The 26806-nt window shown below is 45.2% G+C and overlaps 1 long non-coding RNA gene across 2 annotated transcripts in view; it reads left to right on the top strand.

Annotated features, from left to right (window-relative positions):
- Nucleotides 1-2522: 2522 nt before the first annotated feature.
- LOC118610041 overlaps nt 2523-26806 on the top strand; it is a 91496-nt gene continuing 67212 nt past the window's right edge. Inside the window, exons 1-3 of one of the 2 annotated variants that reach the window (XR_004953722.1) lie at nt 2523-2691; nt 2868-3255; nt 11376-11487. This is a non-coding gene — a long non-coding RNA (uncharacterized LOC118610041). Of the gene's footprint in view, nt 3256-11375; nt 11488-26806 lie in introns of both variants that reach the window. The other variant, XR_004953721.1, reaches the window with a different exon arrangement.

Here is a 26806-nt window from a genome sequence, read left to right as displayed (position 1 = left end):
CCTACTAGCATTGTATGAAGCTGTTAATTCCTCCACATCTTCGCCAGATCCTTTGTCTTTTTGATTCTAGCCATTCTGGTATGTGCGAAGTGGTATCTCATTGTGGTGATTTGCATTTCCCTGATGGTTGATAATACCGAGAATCTTTTCATATGCTTATCGACCATTTATAAATCTTCCAAGGAATGACTATTCAGATCCGTTGACCATTTTTTTAATTGGATTACTTGTCCTTTTATCACTGAGCTTGAGTTCTTCATATGTTCTGGATACAAGTCCCTTATCAGACATATGATTTGCAAATATATTATCCCATTTTTTAGGGTTCCCCACCCATTTTCTTAATGGTATTGTTTGCATCACAAAATTTTGTCATTTTGATGAAGTCTACTAAATCTAGTTTTTCTTTTGTTACTTGTGCTTTCAATGTCATATATAAGGAGATTTTGCTTAACCCAAGGCCATGAAAATTTAGTCTGCTATTTTCTTTAAGATTTTTATTGTTTTAGCTCTTACATTTAAAGTCTTTGATCCATTCGAGTTAATTTTTGTGTATGAGTAAGGAAGGGGTCCAGCTCATTCTTTTGCATGTGGCTACCCATAACACTATTTTCTTCTAAATAAGAGCACATAAATCTACCTTTTAAATACTGCTCTTCTGGACTAAGCAAGAGAAAGTGGGATCTGCTTTCCCCTAAGTCCAACCATATTTTAAACATGAAATTTCTGTGACCACAACTCCTTCTTTACTCTCTATTTGTGTATAATGTGAATATGATAAATACTTGTGTAGAAGGGCCTGTTAAAAGGAATTATCCATGACACAGTCCTGTGCTTGGACCTTCTGATTTAATTGGTCTGCGGCAGGGTCTGAGCACAAGCATTTTTCCACGTGTCTCAGGTGTTTCTATGGTGCCGCCAGGATGATAACCCCTGTTCTAGATGGTCTCTTTGGGGGCTTTCCAAGACTGTTATTCTAGTAGTAGTAGTTCCGAATAGCAGGAACCTGACAGCATGTGGGTCTCTTAACCCAGATGAGTTCCGTTGCCAGGTACCCACACTGGAGAGCATTCCTCAAGTAGCTGGTATCTCTCTGATTTGGGAGGGTATATCTGCCCGTCCTTTCCAAGACTGGCTGGCAGTGTTTCTACCTGGCTCCTGACCCCTGACGTAGCCTTGAGGTGAGCTCCGAAACAGTGCAGACCAGTGACACTGTTTTGGGGACCGCTGCTTCAGCCATACTGGCTTCTACCAGCCAGACGCCTTTACCTTCTCTCACCTTCATACTTGTGTTCCCTCTGCCCGAATGCTCTCTCCTTTCCTTTTTCTTCACCTGGCTACCTCCTGCTCACCTGTCTGATCTGTTTAAACATCACTTCATCAGAGGAGACTTTCTTCCATCTTCTCTCCTTCAGACCTCACCCCCTTATATATTCTCAGAGCATGATATTCCTTGACCTCTGTGTCCCAACTGTGATTAATTATGGTGTAATTATGTCCTATAGTATTTGGCTCACTAAGGCTTAAGCCTGGGACCATGTCCATCTCGATGGCCATTGTCATATCCCCAGTGCCTAGGACAACAGTGCCTGGCACATAGCTGTCACCCAGTAAACAAATGCAGAATAAATGATCCTGAAATGTTTGGAAACTCAAGTGTTAACTCTGTTCAGTGCCCTCCTTTTTAAGAAGACAGAGTGACCCCCTGGGTACCAAGAAGAGGGAAGTCTCTTATGTCCTAAGCTCTGCCTCTTTCTTTCTCCATCCCTCTCCAATGCATTAGCATCTCTGTGCCCTAATATGCAAGTGGTAGTGGGGCCATGATTTCTCTTGGGAAAAGCAGCATCAGTTATTGATTAAAAAAAAAAAAAAATCCAGATCTGGGGTTCACAGACAATCAGTCTACAATCCCCAAAACCTCAAAGTCCTTCACACTTTTATAAGCCCCTCCTTTTAAATAAGCTAATCTTTGGTGACTTTCTTCTTTGGCTCCTTTGGTGGAGTTTACCCAAATTTCACCAGAATGAACATGGGCATGGGTCTGATCACAGAGAGAGGAGCCAGTAGGACTTGTTTATCTAGACAAGAAGGGAGGTGGCTGAGATTAGGGCAGTTATTCCTGTGCTGAGTTACAAAAAAGTCAACAGACTCCCTTGATGTGTGGGATGGAGGGGCTGTCCAAGATGCTCTGTAGCTGTATGGCAATATTGAGTATATGTGCTGGGGCTTTTTTTCTGGGGAGAGGGTCAGTAGTTTTCATCAAACTCTTAAAGAGGTCTGTGGCCTCCAGAAGGTTAAGGAGGCGGGACTAAATTATCGCTAGTGAGATCCCTCTGCTTCAGGCTTCTGTACTTCTGAAATAATATGTTGTCTCAGGAGCCTCAGGCGTGGAGATACAGACAGCTGATTCCTTGGGGCCACCTGGTGGTGCTGGGGTGCATAGCATCCTTTGGGCAATAGGAAGAACCCGGGGCCAACTTCCTGTTTGGACAATTCCTAGGAAAGGGTTTGGAAGGAGGTTCTGGAATCTGGGTGCAGCTGCCTTCTCTCCCAACGGGGTTAGAATAGTGCTGGTCTAAAGTTGGGAGGGAGGGACTGGCTGGTTGGATCCCATCCTCTTCACCCGCTCTACACTCAGCTTCCTCTGAGCCACTGTGGGAGGCCGAAAGTGTATCCAGAGTCAGGAACTAAGTAAGCCTGGGTCTGGTCTGGGTGGAAGGTATGCCAAGGGTGGCCTGGGGTAGGGAGGATGGGGTTTCTGGCTTAGATGTGGATGGAAAAGCTGAGGAACCCTGGCCAGACTTAAGAATAAAGACTGAGCTTTGTGTATCTCAGAGGGCTTCCTTCGAATCACTTTCTTCACCTAGCTTCCATCCTGGAGGCAGGCACTGCTTGCGCCCAATTCACAGACGAGGAAACTGAGGACCAGAGAAGTGACGTGACTTGCCCAAGACCACACAGCTAGACAGTTGTGGAGACAGCCTTGCTCATGATTATGTTTATATAGGGCTCTCTCTTAGCATACAGAAGAGAAAGGCTTTCCTGCTAGTGTTGAAGAAGCAAACTGTCTATGGAGAGGGCCATGTGTCCGGGAACTGTGGGAAACACAGAAGGAAAACGGCGACCTCAGCCCCACACCTGTAAGAAGATGAATTCTGTCGATAACCTGAAGGAACCCAGAAGCAGATCCTCCCCCAGCTGACCATCTATGGGCCCACAGCCCTGCTGACTCCCGGATGACAGCCTTGTGAAATGGTGAGCATAGACCCCCAAGCTGAGCAGGACTCCGCAGCCATGGACAGTGCGAGATAATCAATGTGTGTTGTTTTAAGTTGCTATATTTGTGGCAATTTGTTTCACAACAGTAGAAAAATAATACATTTTGTAATACTTTTTCCGAGGTTTTGGTTAAATTTTCTGGCAAAGCCACTCGAACCTGGTAGTTCCTTTGTGTGAAGGTTTTAAATGATAGATTTAATTGTTGCAACAGCCATAGGACCATTCAGATTTCCTATTTCTCCTTGAGATAGTTTTAATAGTTGCATGCTACTAGAAATTTATTTCCTCTAAACTTTAAAATACATTGGCATAAAACTGTTCACATTATACTCTTGACCTTTTTAATACAGGTAGAATCTGTAGTGATGACCCTCTATTTATTCTTTATATTGGTTATTTGTTCCTTCTCTCTTTGTTCTTGATTAGTCTTGACTAGTCCTGAGGGTTGTCAACTCGGTTTTTATTTGTAAAGAACCAGTTTTTAGGTTTATCATTTATTTTGTACATATTTTATTAAATTAATTTCTGCTCTTTTATTATTAAACTCTAAATCTTGTTTTTGGATTTTCTTTTTTATTTCTTTTCTAAATTCTTGAGATGAATTTTTAAAAACTTTTTTTTTTTTTTTTGTAATATATGCGCTTAAACCCATCAAATTTCCCTCTGGTGTTTTAGAAGCATCCATCAAGTTCTGGTGTTTAGCATTTTATTATCACTGAGTTCAAAATATTGCCAAATTTCCATTGTAATTATTTTTTTTGACTCACGGGTGTTTTAGAAATGTATTTCTTTAATTTCCGTGCACATGGGGACTTTTCAGTTATATCTTTATTATTAATTCCTAGCTTAATTTAATTGTGGTTAGAAACATACACAGCATAATTTGGTTTAATTTTTAAAATTGAGCTATAGTTTACATACGATAAATTATACAGACTTTCAGCATAGTGTGATGAGTGTAGTTGCACAAAAGTATGCATCCATACGACTGATAATTAACATATAGCACATTTACATCACTTCAGTGAGGTTTTCATGTCCCTTTCCAACCAGTCCACCTCCATCTTTCTCCTCTTTTACTCAAGGCAACTACGGTTGGGTATCTCTTGCCAGAGCTTAATTTTGTCTGTTCTATAATTGTATATAAATGATATCATACAGTACATATTCTTTTGCCTCTGGCTTCTTTCACACAGCCTAACAGTTTTGAGATTCACCCATGCTATTATGTGTTTGTTTCTTTTTTATTGTTGAGTAGTATTTCATTGCATGAGTTACAACGTTTTCTATCCTTTCTCCTTTGATAGACATTCAGATTGTTTCTATTTTTGGCTACTATAGCCAAATGAACATTCTTGTACAAGTCCTTTTGTAGATGCATGCTTCCATGTCTCTCGGGTATAGACCTATGAGTGGAATCTCTGGGTCATAAAATATGTGTATATTCGACTTTATAAAAAACTGCCGAACTGTTTATTTTGGAAAACAAAATAGTTGCATCATCTTACATGCTCACTAAATAGGTTAAAGAGCTTCTGTGGCTACATATTTTGTCCACATGTCAGTCTATTTAATTTTAGTTATTTTAGTGGTATGAGGTATTATCTTGTGGTCTTTTTTTTTTTTAATCTCATGGTAGTTTTAATTTGCATTTCCCTGATGACTAATGACATTGATTTTCTTTTCATGTGTTCATATGCCATTCATGTCTCTTTGTGTGTGTGTGAAGTGTTTCTTCAAGACTTTTGCCTATTTTTAAAATTTTAACTTTTTATTTTGAAATAACTATATATTCACAGAAAGTTGCAAAAAATAGTAGAGAAGTGTCAGTTACCCTTCACCCAATTTTTCCTAATGGTAAATATAGTATGTAACTATCATACACTATCAAAAGCTTAAAATTGACATTGGTATAATCCACAGAACTTATTCCCATTTCATCTGGTTTCCATGAACCAGTTTGTGTATTGTGTATGTAATTTTATGTAACTTTATCATACACATAGATTTATGTATCTGCCACCACAATCAATATATAGAATTGTCCCATTGCCTCAAAGATTTCCCTTGTGCCAGCCCTTTATAATCACACTTACTCCCGTTCCCCACATCCCTAACCCCCTAACAACTGCTAATCTGTTCTGTATAATTTTGCTATTTGGGGAATGTTATATAAATGGAATTATATATATTAGTATGTATATATGTGTGTACACACACACACACACACACACATATATGCTTAGAATATGTAACATTTTGAGATAGACATTTTTTTTTCCTGCAATGCATAATTCCTTTGTGATGCATTCAAGTTGTGTGTTATCAATTGCTCATTCCTCCCTATTACTGAGTAGTATTCCAAGGTATGGATGTACCACAGTTTGATTAACCATTTCCTTATGGAAGGACATTTGCGTTTCCAGTTTTTGGCTAGTTTAGGTAAACCTGCTGCAAACATTCATGCACATGCTTTTGTGTGGACATAAATATTCATTTCTCTGGCGTAAATGGCCATGAGTGCAACTAGTGAATTGTACGACAGTGGCATCTTTAGATTTTTAAGAAACTGACACTGTTTCCCATAGTGGCTGTACCATTTTACACCTTCAGCACTGTATGAGGGATCCAGTATCTCGGCATCCTTCATCATTTGGTGCTGCCACAATTTGTTACTTTAGCGCTTCTGTTAGGTATGTGATGATAACTTATTGTGGTTTTAATGTCCATTTCCCTAGTGATGTCACACACCTTTTCAGGTGCTTATTTGCTATCTGCATGTTCTCTTCAGTGACATTTTCTTCATCGTGTCTTTTGCCAATTTCTGACGGGACCTTTGATTTTTCTATGAAGAGGTCTTTTAAAGCTAATCTTTTCTTTGTGGCTCTTTTTAAATATTTTATCCTTGTTTTTGTTTTCACCAGTTTTACCATGTGGCTTTAAATCTTTCATTGATTTTTGAAAAGTCTCAACCATTTTCTCTTCAAATATTGCTTCTGCTCCATCCTTTTCTCCCCTGGGATTCCAGTTGCACATATGGTTGACTTTCTCATTCTATCCCTTATTTCTCTTACATTCTTTATCTGTTTTCTGTCTTTGTCTCTCCATGATTTATCCTCATTATTTTTTTCTGACCATTTTTTTTTCTTTTACTAATACTATTTTTACCTTTGTCTAATCAGTTGTTAAACCTATCCCTTACATTTCTAATTTGGGTTATTTTACTTTTCAGTTCTAGAATTCTCATTTAAAATTTAAAAAATATTTTTCTGGATCTTTCCTGAAATTCTAAATCTTGTCTTTTTCTTAAATACTTACTCGTCTTTTCCTATGAATTACTGGCAACTGTGTTCTTTACCTTTACATTTTTACCATTATTGTTCTGAACATGAAGTATATTAAACGTATATTCAGTGTTTTACATTTATAGTATTAGTTTCTGCTCATTATTCTAAAATTTCCAGACCTTTTCCAATCTTGTCTTGCTTCATTGTTTTATGAGGTCAGGAGGTCTAGATAGAGGACCCTGACTCAAAGAACAACCAACTTTATTCTCTTCTGACACAAACTTTTCATGCCCAAAGGCCTCTGAAAAATAAGTTCAGCATGAGTTCAGGGATGGTGCAGCCATGGTGAGAAATCCATGAGCTATAAATTCGGCATATAAGAGAAAGTCCCTGCCTATCAAAGAACTTATCACTTAACCAGGGGACAAAAAGGACACAGATTAAATGGTTAGTAGGACATATTAAAATTTTTCAGTGTGGGTTCTGAGTATACTTACTTTTTAGGTGGAGACAATATGAGGGCTGAAATAGTTGCGAAAAGTCTCGTGCTGACGCCAGGCCTAAGAGGAAGGGCCCTACGATGAATTACTTTCTTAAAACTTTCTTTCATTCATTAATCCACTCAACACATAATGTTGAATGTCCCTCTTTCCGGGCGCTGAATGTTGTGCTGGCTCCACTGGTGAACAAGGTGGACCGGGTCCCTGCTCTCATGAACTGTACATTCTAGATACTCGAGGTTCTGGAGGGAGCAAGGCTGGGGGAGGCCTTGAAGAGGAGCATCCTGGGAGGAATGGGATGGGTCCTGAGACCTGGTGATGGTCTGCCATTTCCCCCCAACCCCTGGCCCTTTTCGTGGGGCGGGCTCCTGGAGATTCTGCTTGCCGGAGGACACAATACTAACAAACGACCCTCGCCTTCGCCTTCTGCATTTGGCGTGGGGACTGGGGTGGGAATCAAGGAATGGTATGAGAAAGCCCACCACCTCTTTTCTCTGCTGTGGGCCAGATTGCAATTTCGAGGTCAACGATGAAATGTTTTCATCTCTGAATCCCAAAGCCTGGCACATAGTGGGTACATAGGAGATGTTAACCACTAAAAGATGTTATCCCAAGGTACTTGTCTTATCCCCTCTTCACGATGAGCCTAAAGAGGTTTACTGACTTGCTCATGGTCACAGACCCTACGTTATCTGTAAGGCCCTTCTCAGTTCTTTACCAATTCTGTTAGGCTCTCTGTCATAATTCCAATTCATAACTGGGTTGACCTTTCCTTGGATTCTTCTAACACTTAGCCTGAATTAATAATTTTATTATCTCAATAATAATAGCATCCATTTAAAAATCATTTACTGTCTGCCAAGCAATGTACTAAGTGTTTTAATCTTTCAGCTCAGTTCATCGTCACAATATCCTTTTAAGAGAGATACTTTTACTATTCCCATGTTACAGAAGAGGAAATTGGAGTTTACAGGGGTTAAATGACATGCCCTGGATAGCACGACTGGTAAATGCTGGAGCCAGGATTTGACCCCTACGTGGTCTAACTCAGAAGCTTACGCTCAAAAGCAAGCATCTTCAGGTTCAGGGAGCATGTGTCAGGTTTTTTGTTTGTTTTCCTTTTTGGTCTTCTTCCCAGGCATGATGGCCTGGAATAATGCTTTGTACTTGCTTGATCCGTACAGATTTGTTGACTCATTGAAATTTCACTGTGGCACTGTCAGGCTGCAGGCTGCCACTAGGTGGTGCTATATTCCAGAGAGTGGAGGGCAACTGGCCGTAAAGCCTGCAAGAGGCTGGCTTGAGCAGCTCCTGGCACTGAGAAAGGAGCATGGTATATCCAGAAGTGAGAAGCCTGCGGCGGTGAAGGAGCAGGAATCCACACTTCCTGAGAAGAAAAGGGAGGAGAGAGAATCTGCTGCCCCAGCTGGTGCCTGATGCTGCCTCCTAGAAAGCAGGCCATCAGAAAAATGTGTCGACTCCGTGGTAGAGGGACCAGAGCGTGGTCAAACCATCTCACTCTTTCATCCTGTGATTTTTGGCTAAGGGAAGCAAGAGGCAAGGGCATAGAAATGAGGCCAGGATGTCATGGTTCCATCACATGCTGAGATCATAGAAGCTGTATGTGGAGCCATGGATCTAATCAATCACTTCATTTATTGATCTCTGGATTATATAGGTCCCATTAATCCACATGAAGCACCCCAGGTCCCAGGCCCTGAAGAGTGACACAGACACACCCCTGTCCTCAGGGGAGAGGTGAGGCTCCTGTACTGTCCAGCCCAGGACTCCCCCTCACTCCCTGACTCTATCCAAGCTCTGCCACTGAGGAGCCCATAGCCCATTGTCCTTTTTTCTCCTTGGGCTCCTGGTACGTGGCTCCCTGGGACGACTTCTAGAAAGAGCTTGGGACGGACGCTGTTCTGTCTGGTCCCGCCTTGCCCACCCTTTCTCACCCCACCCAGCTTCTTCATCCTAACGACCCCATGACAAATTATTCCTCAGTGAAGTTAAATTGGCTGCTGCATCCAATGCCGTAGATTATAGAAGGAAAATACATAGCTCATTAACTCAAACCCAGCCCCTCCCCCAGGCCTGAGCCTCTCTCCTCCCTCTCCACTTATTTCTGGAGAAGGGACTTGGCCAGAGAAGGCCGGCCGCCCCTTCCCTTCGAGAACTTCTTGGGTGAGGGAGGGACTTGAGGGCAAGGAACATGGTTTGTACACTCAGGGAGTCAGGACAGGGCGTGAAATCTGCAGTCCTCACATTGCCTGAAATCCGCCAGCAGAGGGCGCTGTGGCAGAGCGTGGCCTTTACCAGGGCTCCAGCCTAGTCCTGCCTCCGGACTCCCCGCCTCCCGCCTCCGGAGAGATGCAGTGGAAACTTGGGGGTGGGTGCTTCCTCCTCAGGCCTTCCCATGCAGATGGAGGAGTAGGTCTCTCCTTGGAGACCCTTTCTGGGGCAGGAAGGGGACAACCCTGCCAAGAACCAGGGTCTTGCCTGGGGATCCCCAGCAGCAAGTGCTGTGGTGGAAGGAAGGGGAGTTTCTCTGGATGCTGGGGTGACCTTGCCTTAACCTGGTGGTGGGGATTCTGTTTTCTGCTAAACTGCAGGGTTGGCATCTATCTTCAAGGGGAGGAGGCTAGGGGAAGGAGACTCAGAGAGCCCTGTTCAAAGACTCAAGAAAGGAAACCGGTTGGTTGAGAAAACAATGTCTTTATTCCCCCTTCAAAGGCCTGGCCAACCACAGGAGGGGCCTGGAGGAGCCACCCTCTCAGAGGGTCATGAAGAATTCATCGGGCTTTTGTGTCTGCCTGCCCATGAACTCCAAGTAGACACAATGGTTGGGCTGGGGCCTTTGTCTCCCTTCTCACAGAGGCAGTGTCAAATGTTGGCCATGTGTGGGTGGGGAACTCCCCTCTCTTAAGAGAGGGACAGCCCCGTAACTTGATGAGGGTCACCAAATTCCGGACTAAATTAGCTGGAGATTAAATTTTCCATTCGGCTGGGCCAGAAACCATTGGAGCTTGGGACCTACAGTTAGGAGAAACCATGGGAAGGGGACGTTGTCAACTGTGTATCCCTCGGTGACCCTCCCACCGTGAAATAAACAGGGACCTCATCGTCTGAAAATCAGCCAAACCACAACCCAACCACCACCACCAAAATGGTAATTGTGCATTGAATGCTTTCCTGGTGACGGGGTTAGGTAAGCACATGCCTAAGATGGAGACCACGGACACTTGCAGAGACATCAAGGGGGCCCCTCGTTCTACAGGTGGTTTCTAGCACTCACCACGTGCCCTGCATCCTTCTACAGGTGGTTTCTAGCACTCACCACCTGCCCCATGCTCTGTCATGCTCACTAGCAGTGTAAATAGTGCCGGAAATCCCACCCTTAGAAGGTCATTTCTTTGTGATTTGTGACTGTTTAATTAATTTAGCATTTACCAAACATTTACTGTGGCAGGTACTATTTCAGATGTGAGGATACGTAAGTGAACATAAGGCAGTGTCTGCTTTTATGGAGCCTCCAGTCCAGTGGGAGAGATAAAAATAAGGAAATAGGTACACGTTATGTCACATGAAGAAGGCACGCAAAAATAAAAATAAAAAACTAGGATGGGTAAGGGGGTGCTAAAGAGTTCTTTTAGATATAGTGGTCAGGCTAGGCTTCTCTAAGGAGGACCATTTGAGCAGCAACGGAGTTAGCCATATGGCTGTCTGGAGGAAGGGCATTGCAGGCAGAGGGAAGGGCCTAGGTGGTGTGCTTGGTGTCTGTAAATACCAAGTGGGCCAGTGTGTCTGGAACAAAGTGAGTGGGGAGGAGAATGGGAGAGGATGAGGTTGGGGTCTGAGCATGTAGGAACCCTATAGTCCTGTCCCCTTTCAAACATTACCCAGGGTCTTACAGATAAGTCAGGGAGGGCTGGGGGCCCAACTTGCTCTAAAAACTGGCCAACCCTGGGAAGGAACACTTTAGGCAGAGATGGGCATGAGTCTGTAGAAATCCTGTCCCTGCTGCATAAACCCACCAGAATGACACTGCACCCTTGGTCATTTGAGGCCTTGCGAGGCTGGGAGGTCAGAAGCTTCCTGGCCCCCTCCCCAGAGCACTGCCGGAGATGGAGATGCGTTCCTCTCCATCCTGAGCGCGCACGTTTGAGGAAATCTCCTTGCCCCTTCTTTGGGTTCATCTGTTCCAATCTTGTTCCCTAGGCAATCCCCCAAATCCACGCCACGCCAAATCCCTAGGACTCTTTAGAGGTCTACTTATTTCATTATTTTTTGACCTCGTTTTCTCTTCCAGTTAATGTGATGTTGGTTCCTGGTCAACAGTCCACTGGGAGAAAGGCGACAGGCAAAGGAGAAAGTCCAAAGGAACAGTCTTGGATTCTCGGGAGCCTCCTGCAGGTTCGCAGGTCAGTACAGCTGGGCGGACACTAGGGGACACCCGTGCGTTGGGGTTCGCGCGGCGGCTGCTTGCGGCCTGGTGGGCGCGGAGCGCTGCGGCCGCCAGGGGGCAGCAGAGTGCGGGGCCGCGAGCGCGGGACGCGGGACTGGGCGGCGGCAGCTGCGATCCGGCTCCGAGCGCCGTTCTCTGTTAGGAGGGTAATTTAGAGCAATTACACCGATTATTATTGCTTTTCTAATTAGTGCTTTTCCTACAGAATTAGCCGAGTGTTTATTAGGAGCTGCTTGTTGCCAGCAGCTTAACTGCTTCGCTGCCGGGCGCAGGCGCTGCGAGCAGGGAGGGGCCGCGCCACGCTCGCCGCCGCGTGGGGCCAGTTGGTTATGTGGTTTCGCATAAAAGCACGGATTAAATATTCATTTTGCTTTGTTACATATAGCATTAAATTTTCATCAGCTGTATGTTTTCCTTGAAGTTTTCGCTGCGTGTTAACATTCAGGCGGGCTGCGGAAAAACTCCTGGGCATTGGCGGGTGAGAAGGACAGATGCGGACCCCGGGGTGTTGGGTCCAGAGCGACTGGGAGCGGGCGGGGAGGTCACCTCTCTGACATCTCTAACGCCGCTAGACTGTCCCCAAACCTCGTGTGCCCAGATCCTTCCAATGCTCCGAGAAGGTGGGCAGGGAGGGACTCACTCACCCCATCGATGGATGAGGAAGCTGAAACCCCCGCGGCTAGGCGAGGCGTGCCCGGTGGCATCCCTAGGGCTGACATAAGACTGGATTGTGGAGTCACACTTGCCTTCGCCAGCCCACTGCCATCTTTGAGAGCTTCCAAACCCTTAGGCCCCTATCGCAGTGGGGACACCCCTGAGGTGCCCCCCCCCCCTCACCCCAGGCCCGCAGCCCAAACCTCTACTCCCACAGCAAGGCAAGCTTCGGTCTCAGCTAAACCGGGGCGCTGCCTGGGGACGAACTGATGCCTACCTCGCGCCCTGGACCGGGCCACCTCCTGCGTAGTCGCTCCCTCTGGACCCCATAACCTGGAGAAGAAGCTCAGGGAGATTTCGGGTTTACTCAGGCACGGCTTTCATACCGGCTTACTTACTTATGCCTCACTTTGCCTTGGGGAGGGGAGGGGTCTTCCTGGCTTCACCAGTCCTGGGGACCCCAAGGGAGACAAACTCGAAGCAGAACCAGAGGGTCTAGTGTGTGTCACCCAGGGTTGAGTCACTCTTCGAAAGGCTTCTTAGAAAACCGCCCTACCCTCATGTTTGGTTACAGCCCATTCACTACTTGATGGAAAGACTGGGGTTGGGGCAAAGCGGGAAACTATTGACAGAAAATCAATCGGAAATGAAGATTAACAATCTCCAAAATGTTCCTGTAGGTCAATAGGGAAATGGGATTCAAGTTCGAAAAACAGGATCTCATGAGCCAAGATTTCCTCCCCGCATTTGTCCTCCTCGCCCAGAGCGAGACCCACCTGGATGAAGGCTGGGCTGGGGTGGGGGGGTGGCATGCTCCAGGGGTTCAGGGCTGGGGCTGAGGCTGGGGACCCCGTCAGCCTTGGCGTCTCCTCCTCCTGGCCTTGGTGGAGCGGGGAGGAGAAAGTCAGAGTGGTTTACCTCACCACCGCTATGCAACTGGTCAAACTGGGCCCAGGACACACTTCAAGGAGGCCCTCCCTGCTTCCCGCCCCTCTGTCTGTGCCTCATTCTTTGGGACAAGGTCAAGTTTCTCCAGTGGGGCTGGAAGGGGAGGCAGGCAAGCAGTGTGAAATAAGTCCATGGGTGTCACAGGGCAAGGAATGGCTAGAAGATGCCTCAGCGCTTGGCCCGGTGGCTCCAGGTGTTCAGTGGCTCTGGAATTGCCCTGGCCGCAGTGGCTTCAATGGGAGGTGGGGGGAAGGGGCGGGGAGGCAGGCTCAGACACCCCTCATTCTGCTTATATGCTTCCTTCTTTCCTTCGCCCTTTCTCAAGTGACTGCCTAGCATAGTGATTCAGACGGGCTCCTGCCTCTTACCCTGAACACAGCTGGGAGGAACCCCTAGCCTCCCAGGGACCCGGGGCTGTGCGTTCTGTGCATCATGCTCCAGGTTGCCGTGGTTGCCTGGAGCATCCCCTGGGCCCCTGCTGTGGAGGCCGGTTTGAGGTGTGCGTTCTTGGTAAGGCCGGAGGCCCCAGCCTAGGGGTTGGCCTCAGCAGTGCATCTTACAGCCCGATGCCCCAAGATCTGGCCTCCTCCCTTAGGAACTGCCACTTCTGGCCTCCTCTCCCTGAACCTTTTTCTGCTCTCTACCTTTCAAGAACCCTGGGGCTAAGAAGCAGAACAGAGCATGGCTCCCTGTTTGAAATGGAGAGAAAGAAGAAACAAAGAGAGAAAGCCCAACGTTTGCACGTCAGCCTACGTGTCTTGTCTCACAAGGCTTCACACAGCGAATGTTAACTGGGTGCTAAGGGCTTGTATGGATTCTGGAGTCGGTGAAGCTGGGGAACCTTGGGGCAAATAGGTGTGCCACCGCAGCTCTCTGGCATGCAGGGACGTATGTCCGTCACCTTTAAAGTCTATTGTATGGCAGTGTGAAGCCTGGGCCCAGCAGGTCTTCTGAGGATGCACTCCTATACTTACCGCTCATGTTACTGACCAGTCATCCTCGGGCTCATGGGGTTGGAAGAGGTTTTGGATGCTCCGCGCCAGCGTCCCCATGTCGCTGCCACTGCCACTTGGCGCCAGATCGTTCTTTGCAGAGGGGCTGTCCCGTGCATTGTAGGGTATGTAGCAGCATCTTCGGCCTTTACACACGAGATGCCGGTAGCACCTTTCCCTCCCCCTCATTGTGACAAACAATAATGTCCCCAGACAGTGTCACATGTCCCCTGGGGAAAAAAGTCCCTCTGGTCGAAACCAGTACTCTTCACTGAAATCCTTTAACGGATGCACACAGCGACATCTAGAAATGGGATGTGAAATATGCAACATAATTTAAGGCAAAATTATAGAGTGACCCAGTGCTTGGTTGGATTCTGGAGCAGATGCCTAGATTCGGATCCCGTCTCTACTACTGACTAGCTCTACTGTGATCAGAGGCCAGTAAGCTCTACCTGCCTTAATTTGCCTAGCTATTAAATGGGGATATTAATATCACCGTCCTTATGGGTTGCAATGAATATTAAATACGATGGTACATATTAAGGGCTCAGCAAATTGCCTGGCACCTCACAAGGGAGCAATTTACAACTGTGACTATTAGGATTAGATGAGTTCTGGATTCCTCGTATCAGAGATATGAAGGTCTGAAGAAGGTGCCAGATGACGGCACTCTGAGGACACACTGCGACTTTCTTTCAACCAAAAAATGTCCTCTAAAAGACGAGGAGGCTTTGGGAGCCATATAACCAGAATCAACTAGGGATAATGGAAATTCAAATTTTGTTGGTTGAAATTAAGGAAAAATCTGCCAATTGGTGGGCTGAATTGCAAAATGAGCACAGATGGAGGAGGGACATTTGCTGAAAGATCAGGTAAGACTTTCTCCGGGAACGCAGTGCAAGGGTAAGGAGACAGCAAGCGGGAAAGAAAAGCCAGTTAACAGAGAATAAATAGAGTACCAAAACGGGAGGAGAGGCAGGACTTTAAGAATTAATAGAAGTTTCCAGAATCCAAGGAAGACCTAAGCCCTCAGACCTGAAGGACCCGTGCATGACCAGCAAAATGTAAAGAATCCCACAAACATAGACATGTCAGAGTGGGATTTTTAGAATACTAAACATGCAGGGGAAAATCCTAAAAACCTTAGAGAGAGAAAAAAAATTATCTACAGGTATATGAGTTTCCTAGGTCTGGTATAGCGAAGTACCACAAACTGAGCGGCTGAAAACAACAGAAATGCAATTATCACAGTTTTGGAGACCGGAAGTGTGAAATCAAGGTGTTGGCAGTGTGGGTTCCTTCCGGAGGTGCCGAGGGTGGAGGGAAGAGGGAGGAGACTTCCATGCCGGTCCCCTGGCTCCGTGGCTCCGGGCAGCCCCTGGCGTTCCTGGCTGGCGGCCGCATCACTGTACCTTCTGCTTCCGCCTTCACGGAGCATTCATCTCTGTTCGCCCTTATTATAAGGACACTCGACTTCGGATCTAGGGCCCAGCCTGAACGACCTCATCTCGACACGCTTAATTATGTCTACACTCACCCTCTTTACAAATAAGGTCACACTCACAGGTACTGAGAGTCAGGACTTGGACATATTTTGGGGGACACTATTCAACCCACAAGACATAAGGACAAGAACTCGATTGACATCGTACTCCTCATCAGCAAAATTGGATACAAGAAAATAATGAAGCAATATTTTCAAAGCTCTGAGGGGAAATGGCTTTGAACATAAATTATCATTCAAGTGTGATGGCAAAATGAAGCCATCTCAGACAAGTACGGACTCAGAACATTTACCAGCTTTCCAATTCTTCTTTGGAAGAATTATTGTATTTGGCGGGTGTGTGAGATGCCTTCTTTCTTTCCCCATCACCTCCCCTGCCAACAAAGAAAAAGTAACCCCCAAATATCTGGCATTAATGTTCTTCTTTAAATATATTTATCTATATTGTTAAGCAAACTGCTACATTTATGTAGACAGAAAGTAATGCTAGGGATACACTGTGAAAGAGCAGTTTGCCACCTCGGCTCTCTCCATCCTGAGTTCTTCCTTCCCAAAGCAACGACTCTCGTTCTGCCTATTTCTGCTGCTATTTGCTTCTGTATTTCTCAGTTTCTTGAATATGTAGCTATTTCTTGATCTATCAGTTTTAAGAATTATATGTCGCCTTTCAACTATGGAAAATTAGATTTTTAGCTCTTTCTGCCCATTTTTTTTTCTCATCAAACACATACACTTATCTTTCCCTTGTCATCCAATAGAGTGCTATCAAAAGTTGTGGTTGAAATCGTTGTTGGGTGCTTGTATTAGTATGGCCATGTAGAGTGTTATAATTATAATCCTTTTTTGTTCCCTCTGGATTAATACTTGTTTTCATTTTATTTGCTTAGTTTATATACCTGTTTGTACATCATTGCTAATTGATTCTAAAATTCTCCTGCAGACATGAAAATCTCTTCTCAATATGTTCAAATGTGTTAACTTTTCCATCAGCCAGTACCCTGGGATTTTTTTTTCTACTTCTTCTCTTGGTTGGGCTCCCATTTCCTGGATCCCATGTCTTTGTTTTTCTTGTTATTTCTTAGTGTTGGTGAGTTGCATCATTCAGTAGCCTTCTGTGAAAGATAAAAACCATCTCACTGGAGGGAGTGGTTGAATACAGAATCGTCAGTTGGAGAACTTTTCCCACAGACTTTTGAAGACATTGTTCCATTGTCTTTTAGTTTCCGGTTTTGCTGTAGATAGTCTAATTCTGAATCATTTGAATGTGATCTTTTGTTTTTTAATGTGATTTTTTTTTAACTCTCTGGAAGCATTGAAGATCTTCTATTGATTCCTGCTGGCCTTAAAATTTACTATGATGTGCTCTCCAGTTTTTTTTTTTTTTTTAAAAAAACAGCCCTCTTTTCTTAAGCTACTTTGCAGCGGGGTATAGCTTATAAATATAAGTAAAATTACTGCTCTGGGAAGTCTCCTTGAAAGGATGAGATGCCCTGCTTTTTATCCTTTCCCCCTTCCTGCTGGCTTGATGGAGATGTAATGGCCGGAATCCCAGCAGCCCTTTTGAACCACGAGGTGACTTTGGGAACAGAAGCCATGTTCTGTGAAGCAACAAAATAGAAGAAGTTTGAATTCCTCAGACCATGCGGTGACCACACTAGACCTGGGCTGATTCCCTCTGGGCTTTCTTTTACTTGAGAGAAAAAGACATATTGATGTTTTAAAGCTACTATTTTACAGGCTTTTTGTTAGACAAAGCCAAACGTATTCCTAAATAATAATTGAGGAAAAATAATATATTTTCCTTCATGAAACACTTTTAAAACACTTTCAAATAATTCTCAATGCATTAGGATAAAAGCATGTAATTCTTTACCCCAAATTATATCTGAATAAAGTTGAGATGGGCCTCATACAACTGAGTATCTTACATGCAACCAAATAACAAATAATAAATCTACAAGGAAGGCATAATAAAATGAAGAGAAACTTGTAAAGTATTTTATAAATAATTTATTGTAAAAGTATTTAAAAAGTAAAAACCAGGACAAAAATTTCAGATACTACCAAATATGAGAGGTAACAGGTTACGTATGGTAAGGGAGGGAGGGAGTGATAGCCAGTTAGTTTGTTCTTAGTTTCCACTAGGGGTTAATATAGATACTGAACATTGGTAGACATGCTGGAAATGTAAAGGATTGCAGACAATATTTTAAGGTAAACCCTAGAAAAATAGAAATAAAGGGTACAACTTTCAAAATATTAGAAAAAATGGAATCAAATAAAGACAGCTCAAAAAATTACTGAAGGCAGAAAAGTGGGTAAAAACCAAGTCAGAAAGCATAATAAATATAATACACACAGAGACATACACACATGACCTTGCTGAATAACTCTAAACCTATCAGCAATACTTGAGAGTGGGTTAAGTACTTCTCAGGTTGAATTTTTAAAACGCCAACTTTCATGAAGTTTTCTAGCAAGATGTACATAAAAAGCTAATAGAAAAATTGAAAACAAAAGGAAAGATGTGTGTCAGGGTAGGCTAATAAGATGGAAACAGGAATAGTAACATTAATAGCAAATAGAATAAAATAAAGAGAAATATTTTGTATTGAGAGGAACTCCCTGTTAAGATGATATGTAACAATCATGAATCGTTATGCACATAATGAAGTCTTGAAAATATGTAAAGCAAATATTGATAATAGTATACTAATTGGAGAAATAAATACAATATCATAGTAAGAGACCTTAACTTACTTTTCAACAGATTAACAAGATAGACCAACAGGACAATCGAGTAAAGATATTGAGGATACAAATAACATGATTAACAAGGTCGATGAACTATGAAATATATGACATATACTGAGCAAATAGATAATACAAATCCCTTTCAAACACATGTGGAATATCCACACGATTGTCCATGTGCTCGGTCACAAATAAAATATCAATTCATTTTTAAAGATGACTATTATACCTAGTGTCACTAATCATAATGCAATAAAATGAGATATCATCAACAAAATAATAGCAAAAATGAAATCTGTGCATCTGTCATTTAAATAATATAATTCTCTAATTACTGGATTAAAGTCAATCACAATAGAATTACACATTATTAGAATAAATACAAGAACACAATATATCAAAACATATGGAGTGTGGGTATTTAGAAAGTAACTAAAAGCCTTAGATCTATTAATTAGAAAACACCAAGTCTGAAAATAAATAACTTGAGATTTCAACTCAAGAAATTAGATAAGGAGCAATAATAGAAAACCAAACATGATAAACAAAAGGAATTAATAGAGATGAAAGCTCAAATGAATTGAATAGAAAACAAAAGTAGTATTAATTCATAAAAACAAAAGCTTATTTTGTTTTTTAAAGGCCACTATAACAGATCATCTTTTGCCAATATTTATGAAAAACAACATTGATACAAATGAACGACAGTAGGAACTAAAAATGGACCTAATTACAACTAAAGGAAAATGGAAAAATAAATCATGATTTGGAAAAAATATTCACATTAAAATTTTCACTTCTACTCTCAGCTTTTCATGTCTGCAAGTGTACTATAAATGAATTAATAAAGTGATGACTTTATTAGTAATATTTAAAGGTTCACTTTAATATTCTTATGTAGCTTTAGATTTCTAAAGGATATCATTGTATTTTGTATGTATTTCAAAGTTTTCATTCTTCTTTTAAAGATTCCCACTCTCCCGCGATTTCACCCATTCTGGAAATGTCACATATCAGCTTGCACATCTTATGTTGGGCCTCTTCTACTGCTCTGTGCCACCTCCCATGGGAGAGCCTCATACCAAGGGTATTTGTTTGCTGGGTGTATTCACACTAGACTCTTTCGGTTGTATAGGACAGAGACCGTCCTCGAGAACAAAGGTCTCCATCAAGTCACTTTTGACTTGGATTGGAGAAATAAATCTGTCGGCCCAGGCAGGAGCCAGCCAAGCCCCACCCCCTCCTGCCTCTCCACGAGTCCTCTCGGTGCTCTGCCTCCACCAGCAGCTGCCCTTGTCACGTGTGTTCCCTCATCGTGCCAGCTGTATGTGGTTCTGACTTACTCTACCTTCTGCCTGATGGGCCCCGTCTTTCACTGGTCTCTGGTTCAAAACCGTAAGAGAGGGCTCATCTCATTTCTTCACAACAGGCTTTAACAGGTTGCTGTTCCTCCCAAGGTGTGTCTGGCCTTGGACGGGGTTCAGGGGCACCGGGGGTCCATGGCATAGAACGTGCATGGTGGGCAGCAGGGGCTCTGCTCTGGCCGTTTTCCCTTGGGAGGGCACGTGGAGACGACTGACGTCTCTGGCATAGGCTGGCACACTTGCAAGAGGGCATGACTACTGTCTCCCTGGCAGGTCATTCAGAGGGTCTGTGTCTCTGTCTCCCTCTCGACCCCAGGGTGAGGGACAGTGAGCTCTGAACCTCTCAGAATGTCAGTATCATATCAGGAGGCAATGGAAGAGCCAAAGGGCCTGCCACATCCTCTGAGACTCGGCATCCTTGGGCTGGGATGGAGCCAGTGACTCCGAGCATCTAACTGGCCTTTGTTTGGACAGTTTCCAGAAGCTCTGGGCACAGCTGCTGCTTTTTCCATCCTGGAAACATGGAAAATGCATAGGCTTCCACAAGGCCTCTGGGGACACCTCCCTGTGGTTAGGACCCAGCACAGGCAGCTGTCACCTAAGACCTCACTTCTGGGCTCTGAAACAAGTCACCCTTAATGCTTCACTTAGTTGAAGTGCTGTGTCCCTAACTGATCACGGAGGCTCACAGTGTTCTGCTGTCATAGTGTTTGGGGTCATCTACACCGTGGTTCAGCGTTTGCTGCCCTTCCCAACTGAGCCATCCTGAGGGAGGACATGTCCTGGCTGTCCGATGCAGACTGTGCTGGGTTATGTGTTTTGGACAATGAAACGTGGGTGGAAGTGACATGTGCCTCTTTGGAGCAGGTACTTCTAGAAGCATCATGTTGCTCTATTATCTCTCTTGCCCCCTGCCATGGGACCTGCGTGGCTGGGATGCTGCTGCTCCGTCCACCTTGGTCCTGAAGTGAAAAGGCATGGGGCAAAGCGTCAAAATCAACCTCGGATGCTCACCCATGGAGGCAGGAAGTGGACTTTGCTGTCGGAAGCCACTGAGGTCACTTGTCACTGCATCGTCCTCAGCCTGAGCTGGCAGAGCACACGGCACCACGCTTGATCTTCCATCTGTTTCTATCTCCCGCACTAGACTTGAGAACAGGGACCGGGTCTCTGTATTCAGTAACTGCTTCGGTGCTCTCTCTATGACGAGTGCTGTGCTAGATCCCGGGGATGCAAAGATGAAAAGATTAGTCCTTGACCATGAATTGTCAGTCTGTTATGGACTGAAGGTCTGTGGCTCTCCAAAATTCACCTGTTGAAATGTGATGGTATTAAAAGGTGGGAGGTGATTAGGTCCTGAGGATAGAGCACTCGTAAATGGGATTAGTGCCTACTCCCAAGGAGAGATCCGAGCGCTTAGTTCGATCTCTCTGTTCTTACCATTTGAGGATATGATGAGAAGGCAGCCATCTATGAACCAGGAAGTGGGCCCTCGCCCGGCACCAGATCTGCCAGCACTTTGATCCTGGACTTCCCAGCCTCCAAACTCTGAGAAGTAAGAAGTAAGTGTTTGTTGTCTATTGCCCAGTCCATGAAAATTTGTTACAGCTGCCTAAGCTAAGACACCTGCATAAATGACGAAGACAGGGGTTTTAAAAAGAAATGTGCCTGAGGGGCAAAGGCAGCCCAAGGAAGGACACCCACGTCTGCTGGGCAGGAGGAGAGCCAGGGCAGCTGACGCGTCAACCTTGTCGATACAGTTGAATGTGTCTGTCTGTGTTTGTCAGTTCGTTTATTGATTTGTGCCCTACTTCATTCCAGAAAGGCCTTGAAGGTGACAAGGCTTTGGGTTTGTGCTCTTGGCCCTACTACTGCCGAGCAGAGAGCCCGGCGCATTAAGTCTCTCAACAAATATTGTTGAATATCGAGGGACTGAGCGCCCCTTTCTTGTTGTCTTCCTTCCGCTGTTGCAAACCTGTCCTCCTGTCCTCTGCTTCCCTGGGAGCCACAGATTTAAGCTTCCTCCCTGCCAAGCAGATGGTGTCCCTGATACACACTAACACCTACGAGCGGAGCCACTGGCTTCGCATATAAAGAAGGCGGCGTTTGGTGTCAATGTTATTCCAGAACACACATTTCGGATCTTCGCAAATCCTCATATACCTTTCAACTTTGATACCTTAGATTGAAGGTATGCGAGGAACAATGTGTGAATGGCATTTAGAGTAAATTATTAAAGTTAAGATTCTCTTTATTAGACAGTCGTACACAAAGGAATTTTATTTCAGATCCTCTGACACATGACAAATGGCTGCTTCAGATGAGAAGTAAACTGCGTCCTCTGGCAAGCAGAACTGAGGGCTGGATCAGCTGGGGGAAGAAAATCCAATTTGCTTTTAAATGCCATTTACAGACTGTTTCTTTCATACTAACAACCCAAGTTATTGAAGTTGGGAATGTAAAAGTTTCGACGCTGAGAAACTTTACACAGACTCTGTCTAGGCAAGGAGATGCCTCTCCCGGCCTGGGCTGGGACACCGTTGGGGACAGGGGCTGTGGGCCCAGAGCAGTACCGTTTTTCATGCAGCTTCTTTCTCTCTGATATGCCAGAGGTTTGTGGAATAAACTACTTTGCTGGGCAGTGAGCAGAACATAAAATCCACTGAATTACATCTTACTTAGGAGTTTCCAAAAGGCAGCTTTGAAACAAATTCCTGAGGATAAGCAGGATAGGTGATCATACGGCCGATACGTGTACACACACACAGGGAACAAAGCCTGTCTCCTGACTGTTTAAATAGCCAGAGGTGGGAAGAGAAATGGAATTCATAGTCAACAGCCCATTGTTCTGCTGACTCGCTTCCCCCCTACCCCTGCCTGAGCAGTGGGGAATGGCCTGCCAGTCTCGGGTTCCCAGGCTAGGTGAGGAATGGGGCGCCAGGGGGTGCCATGTTGGATGGTAGGTTGTGTGGGCAACTGGTCGGGGAGTCAGAGCTGGTGAGTTGAGGCAAGGCTGGGAGCAAGGCTGGAGGGCCTAGGCCTGGGAAGCCGTCAGTCAAGACACGAGCAGGTGCTGAGCAGTGCAGCAGGGCCGATGGGGCCAGCAGCAGGTGCTGAGCAGTTGCTGAGCAGGGTTTCGCAGGGCTGATGTGGTGGTGGTGGGTACTGGTTAAGATGAACAGCAGAAAAAGATGAATGGGACAGAGATCTGGGGGACAATGTGAGGCAAGGCACATGATAGAAACAACCAGGGAGCACACGGATTCCCGAAGTCAGGGTATGGCTCCCAAACCAGGCAGACATCCAAACAACTGACCTGAGGTAGCAGTGACAGGGAGACTGGGCACGGGGTCACGCCTACCTCAGTCTCAAAGGCTCTTTCTGAATTATGTTACTGGCAAGAGTCATTCTGAGAACTTGGTTAACCTGGGCTCTGCAGTGAGAGCAGATTTAAGACAATAAAGAGTTAACAGCTTGTGAATGCGGGTTTGGGGTCAGGGCAGATTGTAATGGGAGCAGGAATGGACCTGGACAGAGATCCAGACCTCCAACGTCAAGGAGGACAGAGTGCTGAGAAATGTGTCTTGCTACACCAGTGCGAGGGAATTACCAGGGCTTATTCCTATGGTTGCTATAAAACATCCCTATTCATCACTCAACTCCTTTGAAGTCCAAGGATCCAGTTTCTTCAAGCCATCCAGTAAATACTGTGGGATTGGCGGATTGGCCATGATCCCAATGTGTGTCTGAAAAGATAAGTTAGTGAACAGGAGCGATGGCACCCAAATCTGCCCAGGACCTTCGCAGTTCTCTCTGCACCTACGGCATGTCTGGGACCCTCTCTGAAAGTCTGTGTAGCGTGCGCTCCGGGAATGGCCCTTGAGTCTGCTACGTGCCTTTCTTCTGCTCTCTTGGCTCCTTTGACTGTAAGCGACAACTTGGATTAGGGTCTGCCTCTCCACCTGTGGCTAACAAACTGCCCTTTACTTCCCAAAGCTGCTCTCGTGAGGGATGTGGACCTCAGTTCTCAGTCCTCCATTCGCAAGATAAAGGGCTGGTTTCTGTTTCCCGGCACCCCAGTCTGCGCCAGAGATGCTGCCCTGACTTGCTTTGGGTGAAGCAAGTAAGTTAGTTGTCCACGTGGGAAGTGGAGCCAGAGGTGGAGCATCCCACAGGCGGGAGGAAAGGAGAGAGAGTTTGGGGTTCTCTTTTGTCTGCCCCAATAAATGGGAACTAGGACTCCAGAATCCTAGTCCCAGCCCTGCTAACTCTGTTCTGTTTCATTGTGTTTCATTCCATTCATTCTACTCCATTCTCTCTGTTTCATTCATTTCACGTATTCTCTTCCATTCCGTCGGGTGAGCAACTACTATGTGCCAGGAAGTGTTCTCAAGACTGAGGGACAAAACTGACACAGTGACTGCTCTTGTAGGGCTCATTCCTGCGGAGGAGACAGATGGAAAACATATCATGCCATTGGCCCTTAGGCCATGCCGGGGGCAATAAGGAGGAGTGGACAGACCCACCCCCTCATGGCCTTCCTCACTCCCAGTTCTGTTTGATAAACATTTACTGATCTCTATATGGCATCAATTTGAGACAATGAGAACAGTGATGAAAAAAATACTGGAGCTTCCTGTGGTCACCATCCTTCCCAGAACCTCTGCACTGGGGTCCTCTGGAAATCTTGATGCGTGATGATAAGGTGTGGATATGTTTTGGAGAAATGTACCAAGAAAGCAGGGCTCAGGAGAGAGCAGTATGAGCCCTCTTCTCTTCCCTCAAGTTTTGCAGAGCCATGTAGGAGGCCTTTGCTTGCAGCTGGTTGGGCCTCCTCATGTTTGCCTGTCCTCCTGCAGGGTCCTGTCCTGGGATAGTTTGGACCCAGTGATGCAAGCTCTGGTTCTTTAGTGATTTGGGGGCTCTGGTCTTCCAAAAAGGAAGAAAAGTCACTGGGACAAGCCTGTCACCTTTGGAGACTTGCCTGGTTAGAAATTGAGTGAGAGGAGAATCTGCATGGCCGTTTCTTTATTTCCAGCACGTTCTCCTTCAGGCAGCCACCTCTACTTCTAGGCCAGTCCTTAATTTCAAGTCTACCCAGCATTCTCTTTGCCTTCTTTTAATTAAGAGATATTTGCGTGATGGCTTCAAGTTGTATCTTAGCTGGATAGTTAGTTCTCAAGGGTGACAGCACATTCTTTTTTCCTTCCAGATTCTAACCAGTTACCCCCAAACTATTCATAATTATACCAAAATATTATAACTATCCAAAAACAATTATTATATAACAGATTTTTCAAAAGGAAAACAAACGGTCTCACCACACAATTATTACTAGGTGCTTTCATTTTTCTAGGTTGGTCATTTAATTTTTGTCCTATTCATGCTTACCTTTTATATTTTTAACTACAGTGAAATCATGTTTATGTTCTTGTGGACCCCGAGAAGGGAAGAGATATATCTGTCAAGAAGGACACTTCATGGTTAATTGGGCCCAAATTCATAACCAGAGTCTAGCAGCCATTGCTTATGGAGACCTCTCACATATACTGCATTTCAGGGAAAAATCATATACTAAGCTACCAAACCCTCCTGCACTGTGTTTCTGCTGTCTGAGCTGATCTTATAGAGGAGTTCCTGGAATCGTCTTTCAACCAATGGGCTGAGACCTGCCCTGTCCAATCAGAACTGTGCAACTATATCCTCATTTACACCTATACTGACCAATTGGAATGGTTCCATAACGACCAATTAGCATGCATGATTCTGACCAAGCAGGACCATGCTATTTGGATCAATCAGAACAGTGCAATTTGGATTCTTCATTTGCATAAAAATGGACCAATTGGGAACCAAGGTGGAAGCTTTCTCTAAAAGGCCGCCTCCCCTTTGTGTCAGGGGAGCACACTTTTGGTTTCTTCTACAGCCTGTGTTTCCCTGGTTTGCAAACTTCACTTGAGTCAAATTTCTCCTCTCCCTGTACCTCAGGTTGAGGAAGTTTGTTGCCATTCTTCTCCTTAAGCTTTGAAATACCCTTTACAGGTTATGCCAAGAGCATCTTTCCTCGTTGTCTCACAATGGTCACCTCTAGACTTCCCTCCATACTTCCCTCCCCCAACAATGGCTGGCATGCTTGGCCAAGGTAAGTGTAGTTAATGGGGAGAGGGCAGCTCCTGCTAGGGATGTGTGGCTGGAACTCGTCCAGCAAACTCTCGGAAGAAGCAGGCACGTGGGCTGCACTGGGTCTCTCTCTCCCGACCTCCGTTTTTCCCTCCCTTCCTCCCCAGTCTCTCCCCCGACAAGCTACTGTTTGGTTAAACATGTTTCTGCTTCGGTTATTTGTTCTCACATGCTAAGGCTTGGGGAATAACTGCATTATCAAGCTGAGGCCGAAATCCACACATTACATGCTACTTAGGAGTTTCCAAAGGCGGCTTTGAGACAGATTCCCGGGGATAAGTCAGATCAGAAATACACCAGGTAATGTTTGTACACACACAGAGTGAGCAAAGCCTGACAGACTCCTCAACAGGGGAAGATGGGAAGGGGAGTGCATTTTATCATCCGGGGCTAGGAAAACCCATGACCCCAGCCTGGGTTGGTGGGGAACTGCTCTAGGATGGAGCCGGCCCTGGGCCTCCTTTAGGACACATCGTTTCCTGACCTTGTCCGAGGTTGGCTGGTATTGCTTCTCTAAAGCCCATGGCCATGTTACTGAAAAATGGGTGCTCTAGGGTGCTGTGGGAAGCTGGGCCTCATCACCAAGGGGACCTCTGTGGTGTGAGGCCTGAGACTGAGGTCTGGTATTAGGTGCTGCCTTGACATCTGGTGAACCTAGGAGGGCCCCGAATGACCTAAATGAATGTTCCCTTCCCCATTCTGCTCTCACAGATAAGGTTCCCAACCAAACAATCCACCTTATTGAGGGGACCAGGCACAGTTCCTGCTTACCCCTGAGGAACCATTCTCAGTTCCCAGAATTATTTAAACAAACCATCTTCCCATGAGAACCAGAGGTCATCTTACTGTCTTGCTCCTACAAAGCCTGCCTCCCAC

The sequence above is a fragment of the Rousettus aegyptiacus genome, unplaced genomic scaffold (genome assembly GCF_014176215.1).
Source record: "Rousettus aegyptiacus isolate mRouAeg1 unplaced genomic scaffold, mRouAeg1.p scaffold_m13_p_12, whole genome shotgun sequence".
Classification (NCBI taxonomy): Eukaryota; Metazoa; Chordata; class Mammalia; order Chiroptera; family Pteropodidae; genus Rousettus; species Rousettus aegyptiacus.
Note: the sequence above shows the minus strand (reverse complement) of the source record. Positions and strands in the feature narration are given on the sequence as shown.